The sequence below is a fragment of the Panulirus ornatus genome, chromosome 1, assembly GCF_036320965.1.
Source record: "Panulirus ornatus isolate Po-2019 chromosome 1, ASM3632096v1, whole genome shotgun sequence".
Lineage (NCBI taxonomy): Eukaryota > Metazoa > Arthropoda > Malacostraca > Decapoda > Palinuridae > Panulirus > Panulirus ornatus.
Window position 1 is genome coordinate 16,571,604 of NC_092224.1, and position 18,910 is coordinate 16,590,513.

At 46.3% G+C, this 18,910-nt stretch overlaps 1 long non-coding RNA gene across 1 annotated transcript in view; it reads left to right on the top strand.

Moving 5' to 3' along the window:
- The window catches only part of LOC139759568 (uncharacterized), a 274,680-nt gene extending 270,611 nt beyond the window's left edge, over positions 1-4,069 (top strand). The window contains exon 3 of the long non-coding RNA XR_011715149.1: positions 3,217-4,069. This is a non-coding gene — a long non-coding RNA (uncharacterized lncRNA). The remainder of the gene's footprint in view (positions 1-3,216) is intronic.
- The last annotated feature ends 14,841 nt before the right edge of the window (positions 4,070-18,910 follow it).

The window sequence follows — 18,910 nt, forward strand, 5'->3', positions numbered from 1 at the left end:
GAGCGTCCGGCTCTTGCCTTGATAGGATTTAAGAAGCGTTGACGACGAGGGGTTTTGTGGCGCGCAGCTCCCACCTCACGGAGACCGAGAGGAACATGACTGAAACATTTTTGTGGCAGATTAACAGCGTTTCGTTGGACTGATATCCTGAGGTTCTGTCTGATCGGGATTCTCAAACTACCTGGGCCACAGGTATAATGGTAGTGTACATATTTGGTCTTAGACTGATCCTTAACTCCAGGGGTTAAAAATTTTGGGTTGGTGGATGTTGCTTGACGTTGGCGGCCTCCATGACCCCGGCATATGAGAGGCCGAGAGCCCAAACACCTGACCCCAGGTACGTCGACGTAATGTTAGGACGCAGTTGCCTCCCATCGCCCTCGCCTGCTGACGGGAGGTCGCAACGCCCCCTCGTACTTGTATGTGGAGTGATGGCTCTTACCTTCTGTGATGATCTGATGCCTACATCTGCTCAGTTTCGTAGATGTTAATGTAATTAACTTCACTGCCATCGGCCAGCCAGGTAACAGGAACTTCATGCACACCAGAGGCACATGCGAGGATGCATTTCAGATCCTTCTTGAAGCATAAGAAGGTTAGGTCTCCAGACCATAGTTTTATTATCCTCATGAACACGTCGGTAGAACCCTCCAGGAAGACTGGACGACCCTTGGGGTATGATGATATCCTAGCCTTACACCTGCCTCGCTCTCAAGGTTCAAGCCAAGAGAGCATAGCCAAGAATCGTATGGTCGTGCTCGGGGGTCGTGCTGACGTGGTCAAGGAGTCAGTGTCAGCAGATGGTTTTATATGGTCCGGGGTAGGTCGTGATCATGCCACTTAACAGTACTGTAGAAGGAAACATTATGCTTCAGAGTCTTTTATCTGATTAGCGACTGCTTCTTTGGGTTTATATATGTCTATCTATCTATCTATCTATCTATCTATCTATCTATATATATATATATATATATATATATATATATATATATATATATATATATATATATATATATTTATTTTTTTTGCTTTGTCGCTGTCTTCCGCGTTTGCGAGGTAGCGACAAATCATATATATATATATATATATATATATATATATATATATATATATATATATATATATATATGTATATATGTGTGTGTGTGTGTGTGTGTGTGTGTGTTACCGGATTCCTCCTTCATGAGGTTACACAGCGAGTGAAAAGTCACCTTGGCGAGGCTATATCACTGGGAGTACAGGTTCACCAGAGAACTTCTCACTGAAAAGGAGTCCGCAATTACCTTCTACTGGAAGTAGCGCAGCCGTGGGTTGGAGGAGCCTCTCTGTGTAAAGAGACCGTGGGTGATACTAGGAATCATCTGTAGAATGAATTTCTTGGATGATCATAAGTGAAGGGTTAGAAGGTTCTGAAACCAGAGTCTGTCACTTGCGTATAGCCCAGCCCTACAGACTGTGGCCCATGGTGTATCGGGTCCGTTCCACACTACCCACTCCCTCTTTTATTCTAGGTTCTGAAGTAGTTTGTCACTGCCGTTAACATAGACACTAATAATTCACCCCTCTGACCATCATCATCATCATCATCATCATAATGGTACTGCGTATTCGATGACAGGCCATACATAATCATCACTGGTTAACAGATGCCTCTGTACCATCCTGCAATCTCATTAAAGCACCTTATCCCCGGGAGAGCTCCGCGGGGCGCGCTCACCTCTGAGAGCCTACCTCACCCTTGATCATTACGAGTGACGTCAGCAATGGTCGTCTGAAACTGGTAAAGTTGTGTTTATCCACTCTCTTCCCTGGTCTGTTGTTCTTTTTTTTTTTTCTTCTCCACGGAAACACCAGCCAAAACAGCGCCGTTTGCCTCTTGTGCCTCTTCCGGGAGTGCTCTTACGTCTGGCTGATAGACGGAGCCTCGTCTTGAATAATATATATGATCATATATGATGAGCCGGGGATACATTGTCTACGATTCTTACAACTGGAGATTCTAAAATGGTCTGGCCGGGTGAATTAGAGGAGGAACTGTGATATTCTCATTTACGGTAATACTTTCCAGAGCTTTTACTTAAGCTGTCTTCTCGAACACTCATCAGATATATTGGAAGCACTTTGGCATCAGGGCGATCACTCGCAGCATCAGTCATGTCTCTATATTTTTCCTATGGCTCAACCCAGTTCTCTCGATGGAGGGCATCGCCGGCTCATTTGGCAAGCAGGCTAACTAGATCATCTTCATAGCAAGTTATTGTCCAGCGCTCTCTCATCATGTGTAGTATCGCCTCCCCCGAGGTTCGTTACGCTTGCGTGTGCTCTTGCGGAGCTCCGTAGTAAGTGTTACCGTTCATCATACTCTCCTGGCTTAGGCCATAAGTCATCCAGACCCTCATTCTTCACTTGTCATCCATTGCATGTGGGAGGTTGATGCCTGTGTACAGTCCAACCATGTGGAAGGCTACATACTGACGCACTGTATTGGTCTACACTAACTCCTCACCTCTGCCGTATAGAGGCGTACCTCCTGGGATGCTAGCGTTTCTCTAGCCTTCATACTGGGTGATGCTGATGAAATTTAGGTAATTGCAGTGTTCAGCCATGCTCAGGTGGAAGTGCTTCGATTTCTGGGTCGGAGTATGTGAATAGATGTTGAAAAGGAGCAAGTTCCTCACTCTGACTGTAATCTTTAGTTCAAAGAGAACATTAAGCCATGTTAACTGCTTGTGACAAAGTTCGCCACCGAGAGAAAGGTGTCAATACACTTTACTTAGGTCGTCTGGTTCTTTGGTTAGTTCATTGACGTGACCAGCCACGAGTTTCCTGTGGTTCACACGACTTCGTGACACACTATTTGGCAGAGTTGCCTGATGGTCCTCCCTCCTCTTCCTCCTCCTCCTTTCTCCTCCTCCTCTTCCTGCTGCTCCTCGTCCATCCTTCGCCTCAACCCGTAGCGGGAGGGGAGAAGGAAAGACTTATTACCAACTCTGCTTCAGATGGGGAGGAGGACATGATGGTGAAGTTTGTTATGGACGTAGTGGACAGGGTGGTGGCCAGTGGCGTGATGCTGCAGGAAGAGTTCCTGTAGCGCCCACGGATGGGGAGGACGATGTATTGCATGGTGCTGTGGCTGGTGCAGATATCAATACACTGATGCTTATATCTTTATCGAGTGAAGATGAATATTATAAATATATTTTTTTCTTCTTTCAGGTGAGTGTCGGTAGCAGTGACAGCTAAGTGTCAACACGCATAAGACGAGCCCTGTGTTTTCGTTGAAATGGAGGAAGCCAACTCAGGTAGGTCTTGTTCTGTAGGTACCAAGGGACCAGCTGTTGCTCGCTGCTGAGCTAAATGGATCTTGTGTTCAAATAGCTGGCCACCAGCTGTAGCTGTTACTGACTGCTATGTTGAGTGTGCGGGTTTCTAGGAGCCAGCTTTGGCTAGCACTGAGGTAGATGGACTACATGTGCAGTTGGCTGAGACTCGGGTGTCAGTTGTTTTTGGGTGAAATAGTCTGTATTTACGGGTGTTTATGAAGCATCTGTAACTGCTCGTGTGTGCTGAGGATGGTAGGTTGTGTGTGCTGGTGTCAAGGAAAGGATCAGCCATCCACCGCTGGGTAAGTTCCTTTATGAGGGTGTGAATGTCTGCATGTTCAGTGTAAGTAGTTTGAGAAGAGACACCATTATGTTTCTCCAGCGTCCACTTCTGGGAATGTTATGTTGTCTGTATTAAAATTAAATGTGTAGTAAGAAAGGCAAGTTTAAATGGCACCATATTGAGGTTCACACTAGCTGGGACGAGAGCAGTGGGAATATCCGTCGTCAGAGCGAGGCAAAATAGCTGGTGCTATCCGAGAGTGCGACCCTCGCATGTACAGATAAACTAACTCGCGAATATTTCACGGTAGCGAAGGCCTGCGAGTTTCTGTTGCTGAATTACTTTATTCTTTTTCCCTCTGAAAGTAACGAAACTGTTATTTATTGTGAGTACTCGAGGTGAAATACTGTAGCTGTGAATTGAGTGTACTTTCATTTCCTGTGGAGGTCACTCGTTGATACAGACGACATTTGAGTGTGAGATCAACGTTATGATCCTTATATACGATAGCCTGCCCTCGGGTCAAAGGTCAGGCCATCGCACCCAAGGGTCGTATTGTCGCGCGCCAAGGAATGAATTGTTAGTACAGCTTTATAATGTTTCAGCAGTGGACGCTTCTCCTGTGGGTCGTACATATTGAATCACCCACGTACGTTGATCCTTGCTGGTATGAATTATGAGTCTCCGTTGTCGTGGGGTAACAGAGACCCTGTGGTTGTTATCCAGCTGTTGGAAGGACAAGTGTAACACATTGGTGGTGACCTGGGAAACACAGGTTCCTGGTGACATTCTATTTAAGTGGGTTACACACCAACTTCTTGGTTAGAGGTGGTGTGTGTGTGTGTGTGTGTGTGTGTGTAACAAGTGACCAGGGACACACGAGTTGTTAGTGACAATCTATGTAGGTATTGACGAGGTGAGGGTGTGTTGATATAGGAAAAATGCATGAAATTGTGGTTGTGACGTGACATGCATTGAGTGCGCGTGTTTGTGTGTGTTTGTTTGTGTGTGTGTGTGTGTGTGTGTGTGTGTGTTTGTGTGTGTGTGTGTGTGTGTGTGTGTGTGTGTGTGTGTGTGTGTGTGCGCGGCGCGCGCGTCAGAAACAGACATAGAAAGGCCGCATTTGCTCATATCCATTCTCTATCTGTCTTGTGTAATACATCGAAGCTACAGCCCCACTATCCACATCCTAACCCCACATACCTTTCCATGGTTTCCCCCGGACGCTTCACATGCCTCAGTTCGGTCCATTGACAGAATGTCGCCGCCCCCTGTTGACCACATCGTTCCAGTTCACTTTATCCCGTGCACGCCTTTCACCCTTCTACGTGTTCAGGTCCCGATCTCTCAACATCCTTTTAATTCCATCCTTCCATCTCCAGTTTTGTATCCTCCTCCTCCTTGTCCCCTCCACTTCTGACGCCTAAGTCTTCTTTGTCATCCTCTCCTCACTTATTCTTTCTATATGTCCAAACCATTTCAGCACACCATATACAGCTTTCTCATCCACGCCTATTTTATTACCACACTTTTCTCTTACCCTTTTATTACTTTCTTACTCAAATCACCTCATACTATATATATTGTCCTTAAACAATTCAACCTCATGTATATATCCCATGACTCGTAACCGTACAACTTCGCCGGGATTGCTATACTTTCAAGTAATTCCATTTTCACCCTCCCAGATAACGACCACTCTTTCCACACTTTCTTCAGTGCTCCCAGAACCTTCCTCGCCTGCGCTTCCATGGTACCATTTGCTGCCGTTTCTGCTCCGTGGTATCTAACACCCTTAACTTCCTCCAGATTTTCTCCATTGGAACTCCCACCTCAACTAACTTGTCCCTCAACGCTGCTAAACCTAATCCTCTTGCTTTCATTTACTTTTTACCCTCAACCTCCTCCTTTTACACTTACTTCCAAATTCAATCGCCAACTTGTACAGTTTCTCACTCGAATCTGCTATCATTGCTGTGTCATCTGCAAACAGCAGCCGACTCACTTCTCAGGCTACCTCATCACCTACAGACTGCATACTCATCCCTTTTCCGAAACCCTCGCGTTTACCTCCCTCACCGCCCCATCCGTAACCAGATTAAACAGCCCCGGTGACACGAGTAACGCCGAACCACGCTCTGGGTTATCAGTTACATTGAACCATGCGAAGAGTTATCAGTAAGACGACACATTCACTAAGGTTACTTAGACAGTTCCATCAGTCGAGTGTGTGCATATAACGTCCTGATCTTGATAAAGGTTAACATTTGGGCGCCGAGGATTCGAACCCCGGTCCTTCCGTGTGGCAAGCCTACCACTCAGTAGGACCAGGGATCGAATCCTGGGCTCCCGAGTGGTAGATCACTACCGTCTCTTCCATGTGTCCAGTACACGTCAAAAATGTACCTTCTGGTCTTCTTGATCCTCCCGAAAGTCACACACCTTTCTGGTGTGTGGTAAATCCTATGACATTCACCAGTTGTTGTATAAATGGAAGGTCTGCAGGCTGGCGAGGAGGTTGTACTGAACCTGTTCCTGGGTTTATAAAGGTACAGATTTTTCGTTTAATCCTGTAAGAAGTTATCTCCCCCACAGTTGGAGGTGCTGGTTGGGCGCGTGATTCCTGGTGCATAGTAGATACTGCTTGTAGTCCGGGTGACGCACGGTGCCAGCACCCTGGCACGTGCTGCGAGTGTCGACATCGGCCAGACCCCCGTCAGTTGGTCACGGAGGACGTGGGGTGGGTGGGGGGACGGAAGATGGCGAACCCCACCCCAGACCACCACCATCCCGCACAACCTCGCCACTGGGCAGCAAAAGTCACATTGTATGATTTTTATCCCTGTAACCAGGGCCAGGCGCCCCCCCCCCACAGCCGGCCACGGGGTTTGGTGGGGAGACACAGACCACCACTTCATTAGATATATTCTAAGTTCAGAATTGCACTCTTGTGATTTATGAATGGAAGATAAAAGTGGGATGACGTGCACTATTCCTGGAGCTGTAGCCGCTCCGCCGCTGCTGAAAGAGAGTTTTATGGTCGGGTTGTCATCGGGGCTTTGTGGGTGAGGGAGGAGCAGGGAGTGTGTCTGAGTGGGTTAACAGTGCCAAGTACATGATTAGAGGGTCGGGTGAAAGGTCGCGTTAACTACACCCGTTGGTTCCCAATACTGGCCAGTGTGTCAATCGAATATAAGGAGAGAGAGAGAGAGAGAGAGAGAGAGAGAGAGAGAGAGAGAGAGAGAGAGAGAGAGAGAGAGAGAGAGAGAGAGAGAACTGTTGTCAATAGGAAGGATATAGTCTGTTCGTCTGGTTATTTTTTATTTTGCTTTATGGAAATGTCTTTTTTTTTTCGCCCGATGTCTGCCAGCAGAGCGGTCTAGTAGGTGATGATCACATGTACTGCCCGGCCGTGAGATGGAGGATTTTGCTATTTACTTATCCTCGTAAGACTTAGATTTTAAAGTTTCTCTCTCTCTCTCTCTCTCTCTCTCTCTCTCTCTCTCTCTCTCTCTCTCTCTCTCTCTCTCTCTCTCTCTCTCTCTCAGGCTGGGGGATGAATGGTATGGTGGGGGGGATGGAATGTGAGGGGAGTGGTGGGATATCTCCAGGATCACATGGGATATACGATGCCAAAGTTCCCTTATATTAAAGAGGGACGGGTGTGAGGGGGGAAAAAATTAATTTCTCTTTTGTGACGAGCGTCGGTAAAGTTGCGGCTTCCTGGCCCGCTGCCGGCGTCCGACCGTGGCCTGGCTGCGACCAGGTATCGAGGGAGGGTATGAGGGGCAGTGGGGGTCGGCGGCGGGTGACGGGTACAGGCTGTGATGAGGGAGAAGGATGGAAGAGGGGACCAAGACATGGATGGGGGAGACAAACGGAATTAGAGACGAGGACAAAGTTATTGGGGAAGAGAAGGAATAGGATCAGTGGGTGTGTGTGGAAGGACACCAGGGTGGCGGGTATAGAGGTGGAACAGGGTGTGTTGGAGGAAAACTAGAGGGTGTGGAGTGGTGCCAGGCATTGTGAAAGGTACCAGAGTGTGTAATTACCTGTTTCTGATTACCTCTATTACCTGTACGTGGAGGGAGTGTTGCACTTGTAGGGCCCAAAGATGGGCGCCTGGGTGTTTGTAGGGGCACCAAGGGATATAGTTGGGGACCAGGGTGTATACAGAGGGGGACCAGATGTGTGGAGGGGGGGTACCAGGGGTGAGGAGGGGGACCAGAAAGGATATGTAACGAAATCTGGCTGTTAGGAAGGTGACCAGGGTGTGTGGAGGGCTACCAGGTTGTGTGGAGGGGCAACAGGTTGTGTGGAGGGGCATCAGGTTGTGTGGAGGGGCATCAGGTTATGTAGAGGGCCACCAGGTTGTGTGGAGGGGCAGCAGGTTATGTGGAGGGGCAGCAAGTTGTGTGGATTGGCATCAGTAGGTGCGGTGGGGCATCAGGCTGTGTGGAGGGGCACCAGGTTGTGTGGAGGGGCACCAGGTTGTGTGGAGGGTCACCACTGGGTGCGGAGGGGCACCAATGTGTGCACAGGGGGATCCAGTGTGTGCGTGTGAAGGGTCACCAGGTTGTGTAGAAGGTCGTACCGTTCTGATTCAGGGTCGTGCCGTCTTGCTCAAGAGTGGCATCGTCTTAATTAAAGGTCTGATAGTCCAGTCACACGACAAGCAGGCGTCTACCGGAGATCGAGTCTGTTCGAAACGTCCCGTCAGGCGGACATAAGAGTTCCCCGTGAATCCAGCGAGGGTCACTTGCCCCAAACCTCTGAAGAGATATCTACGGAATAGTGGGATTGCTGGAGCTGTGGCGGTTACTGTGGGGCGTCGGACTGCGGCCACTGGCGGCAGATGAGCGGATGAGCAGTGCAGCTTGGTTCACGGACCATACTGTTGGGCAAGCAGAGTTATGAGCGCCCGGATATCGATGGATGTCAGGTGAGGTCAGATTGATACTCTGCGCCAGCCATGACCTCGCTCCGTGAGGTCATGGCTGCTGTTTAGAGTGATCAATCTACAAAGTCAACATAGACAGGTATACTAAAGAAAATAATGTAATGATAACAAATAGATAGGCAAAGAATATTAATGAAACGGAAAACACCTTTTGCAATTCAATTAGCAAATTAATATTGCAATTTGTGAGACGGATTTATTTTATGCCCGGGATTATGGAATATTGAAAACTGGTGTGTATTCTTTTGCATCGTGAGGCTGGATGGCTCCAGGGAGGGCGCGCAGGCGCCTACGGTTGAAGCAGTAACCCAGCAAGAGGCGTAGGGCCGGCCTAGCCTCAGCGACCCCCTGGCCAATATCACAGTCCACAGTTAATCATGGCTGGATTTATATGGTGCTTAAAGTTGAGGTATTGCCCGCCACTAATGGTGGATCAGAGGCCCAGATACCTGTCTCCTGGCCTGCCAGGCCACGGAGGCTTTTTGCTTGAAGCTTTGAGTTGATTACTCTGTCTGGTACCGGGAGAGAGTCTTACACTCATGTTGCCCCGTCTGTTAAGTCTTGTTTATATATACCATGTCCTTACACACACACACACACACACACACACACACACACACACACACACACACACCAGCCCTAGCCAGGTACCCATTCATCAACGAACCCCGTCGGAAGGATGAAGAAATAGGTTGGGTGTGGGCCAGATGCCACCCCCAAGGTTCAAACCCTCGTGGGTTCGATCCCGGGCTGGGCAGTGCTGCCTCGTGTTCAGTAACGTTACCCACTACACCATGGGAGCCCAAATATGTGTGTGACAGGCATGATAGCGGATCCGAACACCACCGTCCGGCAACGCTTGTTTGCCAGTGGCGTCTTAGCTACGTCTCTTTCTTGTATATCACCTGAATGTTCTACGTCTTCTATCTCATTCTTGTATCTCCCCTGACGATGTGATCATTACACGAAAGGGCACTTGGGAACTTATCGTGTTTCATTTTCGTAATGCTTTTATATATATATATATATATATATATATATATATATATATATATATATATATATATATATATATATATATATATATATATAAACAAGCAGGATTCTCCTATTCATACACTAGATGTACTTTGCTGTTTGAGTCAGTTGATATATGTCATACGACATCTTGAGGATGACTTGTCCTTTCCATTACGCTCGTAACAAGCAGGAATCGCTCGCTTGTTTGGGTGATGTCTTCGTTAACGAATCTTTACGATTTCCTCCAGCAGTTTTCACATCGCTGTCTTTTAAGTATATGGCAGGAATTGTACCGCTGTTATATTGTATATATATATATATATATATATATATATACCATACACATGTACATACACACGTCCACACACGCAAATATACATACCTCCACAGCTTTCCATGGTTTACCCCAGACGCTTCACATGCCTTGCTTCAATCCACTGACAGCACGTCAACCCCTGTATACCACATGACTCCAATTCACTCTATTTCTTGCCCTCCTTTCACCCTCCTGCATGTTCAGGCCCCGATCACACAAAATCTTTTTCACTCCATCTTTCCACCTCCAATTTGGTCTCCCTCTTCTCCTCGTTCCCTCCACCTCCGACACATATATCCTCTTGGTCAATCTCTCCTCACTCATTCTCTCCATGTGCCCAAACCATTTCAAAACACCCTCTTCTGCTCTCTCAACCACGCTCTTTTTATTTCCACACATCTCTCTTACCCTTACGTTACTTACTCGATCAAACCACCTCACACCACACATTGTCCTCAAACATCTCATTTCCAGCACATCCATCCTCCTGCGCACATCTCTATCCATAGCCCACGCCTCGCAACCATACAACATTGTTGGAACCACTATTCCCTCAAATTATATATATATATATATATATATATTTACATGGAAAAAAATCTAACAAATCTACAAATATTTTCTATATTTGTTTACATGAAATTACAAATTTTCGTCACCAAATGTTACCCGTTGAGAGGGAGGGACTCCGTCGTGTGTAGTGTGTGTGATGGTTGCTGTAAAGTCTGGAGTGTTGGGCTATTCCGTAAAGCTTTCTTCACAAGTAGGCGGAGGTGTTGATGTTGCGTGATAGGATGTCTGGTCGTTCCATGTCTGTCTCTTTGTTTAACCTCCCGAGGCACGTCGCTACGAACCTTGAGTATGATGGCCTGGCCTTTAGTTTTGACCCTTATGGGATTGAGGTTAGAGGGTCGTGTTCGTGCTCATGGTCCGTATCGTTGTGCTCAAGGGTCTTGCCGTCGTCTAAAGGGCCATGACGCCTTACCAGCGCCAGCTTGGACCAGAAAAAGAACTTCTCGTTTGCCTCTACAGTTCATCCTTCCACCTCACACTGGACCTGACTGGTGGCCAGAGGTGCTGGGTGAGGACCCAGCATGCGCCACATGGACGTAGGTCCCATAACTAAAGCTTTAAGATGCCACAGTAAGCCTCCAGATTTGCGACACGTCTTTATGTGCCTATTAGGCTTTATTCATGAGACTGGAGCAGGGAAATGAGACGCTGTTGTTTAAAGATGAGACCCCGTGACCTTCAGCTCGGCCTCTCCCAGGCTGAGGTCAGAGCGTGGCCTTATTACAACCTCCAACTTGGCTCTCCATACGATGAGGCCGGCGTCACGTATTATGATGCCGTGCCAGCTGAGGTTCCTCGGGAATCAAGGTAAATCTCGAAATATTTCAGATATTTCGATGACGATACAAATAATTTACATTCGTTCTTATTCTCTTGACATGTCACTACTTCCGTGTTGGGCACTGATAACCTCTCCACCTTTATCAGGTCTCCATTTATTTCCCTTTATCAGGTAAGCCGGTCGCGTTTTTTTTCCCCAATAAGTAATCCGATCGTGTGATACGTTAACCAGTTGTGTACGGTCTTGTTGACGGCTTCGGTCGATCACTGTTTACCGTAATAGCCAGGCCAGATGATGATGATGATGATGATGATTGATGATGTCCCGACTGCATCAGCACTTAGCTATGATCACCTCTAGTGTGTGGCAACAGATTCCATTATAACTTCGTGACCGCCTGTTAAAAACGATGAAACTGCCAGAACCAGCTGTGGTGGAGAGGCCAGATGGCCCCCTTCTGCTGGGCTCCCTGAGGGAGACTCTGCTTCATTACTATGTTATCTAAACTTCTTGGCAGAGTACCTTCAAACATAGCGTCTCTCTGATGTCAGCCACTTGCTCCAGGACCCAACAGCTTAGCCTCGGACCGAGGTATGCGGGGAAGAAGACCTCGGAAAACATTTAAGGTGTGCATAATGCATGGTCCCAGACCACGCTGTGGAGTTTGTAGATCTCAGAATTCAATTTAAAGTATAGATGAAGTAAAGACCCAAATCGATTCGTTGGGGTAGAAGTCTACCACAAGGTATACTTAAAGTAGGATAAGGTCACACATCGAGCTGTGGAGGAAGGAGACCTCCTAAGCCATCGTCAGAAATACATAAGATAATGTAAGGTTCCCAGACCCGAGCTGAGGTGTTAGAAGACATGCATGCTTAGGTAGGTATTCGTACGGGTTGGTATTGTTCTACAACAAGGTATGTGAGTATAAGATCAGGGAAATCATCGTAAGGTGAACGTAAGGTAAGGCCAGGTATGTTTCACAGCTAGCTGCTGGCTCAGAGGACAGACTTCCAAGCGCATTGTAAAGTACATTTTTTTCTACATTGGAGGTTCCAGTTACTGACAAAAATCCACATCAAGGCCTAGCCTTATTCGAAATATAGAGAGGAGTATGAAAGAGAAAATATTTACAAATTTTGGAGGAAGAGAAAGACCTGTCTTTTGAAATGTGCCTGGTCATAGTTATTGGGAAAGACATGGTAAGGTGTATAGTTCCAAAGCTTCGACGTGTAGGGAAAGAAGCAAGTATCGAAAGGGCCCACCCTTGAGTTCCCAATAGATACACGATAATCATGTGACGCAGCAGCTTGCCGAGTATTGCGTGGTCTTGATAGTGGTGGGGGCACACGAGCAGCCAGCTCTCGGGAGCAAGTACCAAAGAAATACCAATAGTGAACGAACATTGCGAGGTAGGGCAAGGGGGTCAAGTTTGGAAGTTAGCCAGGAACAGTTTATAAGTCGGATCACTTTCGACTCTGCCAAGTAAGCATACAGAGCTAGAACTACCCCAGATGTGAGAGCAGTACTCCACACAGGGACGAATCAATCCCTTGTATAAACCGAGCAACTAAATCATCTAATGATAAACTTAAGAGTTCTCATAGCCTCACAGAACACGCTCATGGCATCTCTTGTACTGGTCTATACGATGGTTGTCGTTGTGTGTAATAATGTTGTTGCTGCTCTTGATGTATGCTTCTAGACAATTATATATTAGTCTTTCCCTCTCTTGCAAGTACTGTATCAAGTCAAGAATGACTTGTAAAGAACAAAAGATTAAGAAAAATTTAATAGAAAAAATATTTTTTAATCTTTTTCTTAGGACTAAAATAATTAATTGGCTATAAATCACAGAAATTACGAATTTTACTGCTATTTTGTGGAGGTCCTGAAATGTCTTAGACTTTATGCTTGAAGATCATCAGACAGTGGCAAGAACTGAAATTCTGTTGTTGGAACTTCGTAGTAATAAGTAAACAGTTTTGAGGATTGTAGTGGCACTCGTCTTTGCAGGACGAGGCTGAGGGATATATGTTGGATTGTGAGTCGTGAAGGATTTTAAATTGTTTGTAGAGAGAAAACTGGTGTGTCAGTCAGCCTGTCTGTATGAAGAGCATTCTGGTGCGACAATTCTCGAAAATATGGCTTAATTTGAAGCTTTTAGCATCCTTTGTGTCTCAGATTTTATTTGACGGCGTTTCATAATGTTCTCAAAAGCTTTTACAACGGAGTGGGGACAGAATAGTGTCGTCTTTTTTTTTTTTGTTTCTTCCATTATTATCACGTGACCTTGGACATGCGTTTGTGTTTTCAAGAGTTGGCTCAAACTGGGGGGGGAAAGTGGAATATGACCTTCACACACCCGTCACCTCAGAAACTTTCCTTCACACTTACATAAAGTGTACAACAGGTGGCTCTGGACCATGCCATGGTTCCTGTCATCACTGGAGGGGAAGTGTATTTGAACCCGTCTGACCCTCGCTGCATCCTGTTCATGATGACAGACCAGACCTGATGGTGTGTGCAAGACGATCAGTGGCATCTTCATGTGGGTTTGGCTCAAGTGTCATGATCCATGGGTCATCGGCGTGGACGACACCTGGTTGGGTCCGAAGACCTCACGTAAACCATTAGAGCTTCAAGTGATAAAGTTGACCTTCACACTAGTATTAAGTGAAGACGAAGATACTTCAGAGATTTGGAGGGTGTTGTAAGTCAAGAGTTTTGATGGGTGTTAGAATTTTAGAGGTTGTTACAAGTTAGAGTTTTGAAGGGTATTATAAATCAGTGTTTTGAAGGATAAGTTACGAGTTTTGAAGGCTGTTGTAAGTTAGAGTTTTGAAGGGTGTTATAAGTTATAGTTTTGGAGGATGTTACAAGTTAGAGTTTTGAAGGGTATTATAAATCAGTGTTTTGAAGGATAAGTTACGAGTTTTGAAGGCTGTTGTAAGTTAGAGTTTTGAAGGGTATTATATTATAAGTCAGTGTTTTGAAAGATGTTATAAGTTAGAGTTTTGGAGGATGTTGCAAGTAAATCTAAAGATCCTGTGAGCTTTTAATCATAGTAAAAATCTCTCTCCGCAACTTCTCTGACTTGCGAACACAATATCGAGGGCAGCTGTTGATGTCGGTGTTCCACGTGTGTGGAATGGATGACATCTAGTGTGTTGAAATCAGTTTGTGTTGCCAGATTATTGGCATACCCACACGGTGAGGGAAGGGGGAGTCGGCAAGCCCCATTCGAAAGGGGCCCCATTTCCTGCCAGGAACCATGATAAAGCATGTAAAATGATTCATATTTGCACGTAGGTCGTACGTATCCTTAATGTAAACAGTCTTGAACTCCCGGGAAGTTTGTGTTTAGATCAGATACATGTTGAATATTCAACAGGATGCAGCCAGCCCCGTGGGAGGGTGGAGGTCTTCCCTCCCCCTTCCCGGGACAAAAAGCCAGGTGTATTGATGTAGGAGTTTTTCTCGCTTGGAAATGATGGTATGTTTGGGGGAGGGAGGACAGTTTTTTATTTATTTTAGTTTTTTTTTTTTTTCATGCCATTATTCACCAGCTGTATGGCGTAACAAACCCCCCCCCCCCCACCTCTCCCCTGCATGTTGGATAGGTGTGTGTTTGTGTCTGTGTGTGTGTGTGTGTGTGTGTGTGTGTGTGTGTGTGTGTGTATGTGTTTTAGGAGGGGACCGTCTGGTTTGTTAGCGACAGGCAAGGGCCGTATATTCCGCTGTGAAAGTATGGTGGGTTCTGAAACCTTCTTGAGCTACTGAAGGTGTTCAAGATCTTGTTATTGGTGGTTGACGAGGTTGACGATCTGAAATACTTGACCCTTGCAGTCAGTCGATAACCCTAGAACCCAGATGATCAGCCAAGCCAGTGACATGCTCCGGGGACTGCTGCCGCCCGCTACCAAGCTTGAAACTTCCCCCATCAGGACCTCTTGACTACTTACTATGAAGTACTTCTATGGCTGTTTGCTTTCCAGTATCCGCCCTTTTCAACCCACTTGTTTTCCAGTACCACTTCTTCGCACGCTGCTCCCCCTCCAAGACTTCCACTTCCAAGAGGCCTTTCTTCCAGCAGTACCCGCTCCCAAAAAGCTTTATTTCCACCAACACTTACAACTCAAACCCCCCAGTATCCAGCTATGTTCGCTTTCCAGTTCCCCACTTCCAGTGATACACACTACCCTGGACTCCGTCATTCCAGCAGTACTCGCTCCCCAAGACACCTCCATCCATTACTACGCGCTCCCCAGGACTCCTTCCTTCCAGTAGATTTCGCTCTCCACAACTCCTTCAAGATTCAAGCTGTTGTCGCTCCCTAAGACACGTTTCTCTCCAGAAATGATGATTCCCAAGGCCCCTTCCATTCAACAATACTTCCTTCCCCATACTCCATCCCTTTAGCAATACTCACTCTTCCAGATCCCTTCATTCCAGAACTATTTCTTCTCCAAGACCTCCCTTAGAGCGTGGATGTTAGAATACACTGTGCGATGCCTTTATGTCGAGCATTCCAGGACTATGTAGTCAGTTGTTGCGATCTTGAGCGTCGGAATATATTCCAAGTAATTTCGTACGTTCTGCTCCTGTGGTATTGTTGGCTCTGGCGTATTATTTGACGTGTTACCGGGTCGACCCATCGTTACGGCTGCTCGAGGCTTCACAGAACTATTTAACGTTGTACCAAGGCGTCTCTGGCAGCGCGTTAGTAGAACTCGAAATCCCTGGATGGCTGAGGTAGTGTTATGTCTTGATGGCCTTGTGCTAGTGTTGGTAGTACCCGGGATGGTAGTGTTGTTAATGCCTGGATGGCTGTGTGGTAGTGTTGGCAAAGCCTGGATGGCTGTGTGGTTGTGTTGGTAATGCCACTCTTGCGTGTAGCACCGCATCAAGTTGTGTGTGAGTGTATGCGGAATCCGTCTCTTGTTTGCCATGCGGGGCCTAAGATTAGCAAACTTTCTCTCCCCCTTCTGGAAGAAGACCAGCATCCCCGGCCGAGTTTGGACGGTAAGCACCCAATAACGTAGGGGATTTTTGTAGGGGGAGGAGGAGGAGGAGGAGGATTGGGGAAGGTACTGGTGCGAGGTGTAATGAGCAGCCTTGTAAACGGATACGTGTTTTTAACAAGGATATGCTCAAGGCAAAGGAACGTACGTAAGACGGACCTGGTCTCGTACCGTGGGAGGGCGCACCCCACCTACAGAGTAAGATTACAGCCGTACGTGTTCCTGCAATTAGACCACGTTAACTTGTGCCGTAGATGGTAATGCAGGTGGTTCGTGTACACTGCTCACCAACAACAGCGGCGGCAGGTCTGTGTATGAGTTATTCATTCTGAAAAGTGAGTAAGTAGAGCTCCTTAGGTTCAGTGTGAGAAACGCCTTTTAGGGAAGCACTCGCTCACTCACGCACCGTCGCTTACCACAATCAACATTTCCCACTCTGGCCTCGCACAGACGGACGTAAGAACAGTCTTTTACCTACCATTGTGAACGTCATAAACTAGTGCATAGCTAAGCAAGTAGCCAGCTTAGTTTTCTCATGGTTAAGCTATGTAGTAGGTTAGCTATTATATCACTACGACTCGATCAACATTTAGCTTTTCATACCTTGATGCTCAGCTGTTTATACACCAACTGTGCATATTGTATAACCCATGGTTTACTTTGTAAACCTTCCTGTACATCTGCCACTCTGTGTAGATGTGTCTCACTAATGTGTCAGTACAGTATGTGGAAATATCCAGCCCCACCTTGATCTTAAGCTCTTTTAAGTTAACCAGTTACTGTTATGACCCAGTTCTGTAATCTCTCAACTTTGTATTTTCAGCTGAATGGCTGCCTTGATTTAATAAACCGTTCATTAATATTATTACTACACACACACACACACACACACGATTCATAATCCTCCAAAGACTTTCAGTGAAGCTTTGCTCTCCTGCCACAGGATTCCTCTGGTTTTCTCTGTAATCTTTCTTTTTCCTTGTAAGGACTGATCCTGTATACCCGCCGAGCACTTTTCTGAGATTCTCATCAAGCGGACCGTAAGTTGTGGATGTGTTCTGTCGACAACAGAACATATTACTCTATCTGCAGCATCCCTCAGTTTCCTGGCCACCTCAGTTTCACTGTTCCCAGGTTCCTGGTCTCACTACATCAGTCAACATGTCCCAGGTCTGTTGCCCAGCCCCAGAACTGCATCTCCCTCCCCACTATTTTCAAAGATATCTTTACTCAGTGTTATGTGCATATCCTCTCGTACAACATCGTCTAGGGGCATCAAGAATAGCCCCGCCTGACCTCTCCTGCTCTTGAATCATTCCACCTTCATTCCTCTGGTCACCTTCTTCCTCTGGTCACCTTCATTCCTCTGGTCACCTTCTTCCTCTGGTCACCTTCATTCCTCTGGTCACCTTCTTTACCAACCCCTTCAACTGACTGATGCCCGTCTCTTGTGCTCACGATCATTTATCTGTATTTTTAGCACCCATGTTTTCCTCTTTCATTTCATGACACCTCTCATGATCTTTGGATTAATTTTCGAGTTTCTTTTACATCCATCTCGTAATTGCATTAATATCTGATCAACGACCGACTGCCACCTTTAGCCATCTAGGTGTCGCATGTTTTCTCCCTTCCTCTTAATTCCTTTTTTCTGGATCTTTTCACAGTTGCCTGGTCATGATGTTCTCCCTTAAATAAATACATTTCTGGCTTAATATCAGACTGAGAAGAAGGGTCAAACTGAGCAGCTCGAGCGTGTCATAAGCGGGAGCAACTTGACTGCCTTTAGTGGACTAATTTGGACGAGTTATTCTACTTACGTGTATTGTCCTCTTGTTTTCTCGGTTCAGGCAGTGTAAAAGTCTCGTACTGCTCCACCATCGTAGTAAGAATAACCGTGACATAATAAGTTAGCTCACAAATAGGATTTACCTTGGGAATGATTTTTGAATAAACACATGCCTATGTTGCCATCAGTTTGGATATATATATTTTAACATCTAAAAGTTAACTGACAGTGACATTTCCGTGCATCATTTCGTAATGCATTTGCTCACTGATCCCAAGTCTGCCAGTGACGGTATTTCTTGCTTGAATATCCATTTTATGCTCAGTATTTTTTTTGTAACTTTGGTTTTGCTGAGAGTGGCAACACTATGGGCATACGACTTGAAAACCGTCGTCTTTCTACTGTTACTGAATATGTAAGAATTAACACAGTGATTTGATATCCATTCTTGATATCATTCTTGGGTCCCATCACACTCCACTCCCTCCACTCCACTGGAATGATGACTCCCCAAAATCTTAGACTCTCTCTCTCTCTCTCTCTCTCTCTCTCTCTCTCTCTCTCTCTCTCTCTCTCTCTCTCTCTCTCTCTCTCTCTCTCTCTCTCTCATTATGCCGTTGGAGTGCTGCAGGTTGTAATGATGGTGGAATCGCTCATATAGGGAAGTGCGTCAGGCAGTGACCACATGCTGCCAACGTCAGGTATGTGTATTAGTTGCGTCTTTATTAGATGCCTAGATATTATTACACGGGCCAGGTGGTGTCCAGGCCGGCCTGCCTGGAGCCTGACCTCCCCGCGTCTCCCGTACTGGACCGCTGGAACAGCATTAATGTGTCTGTTG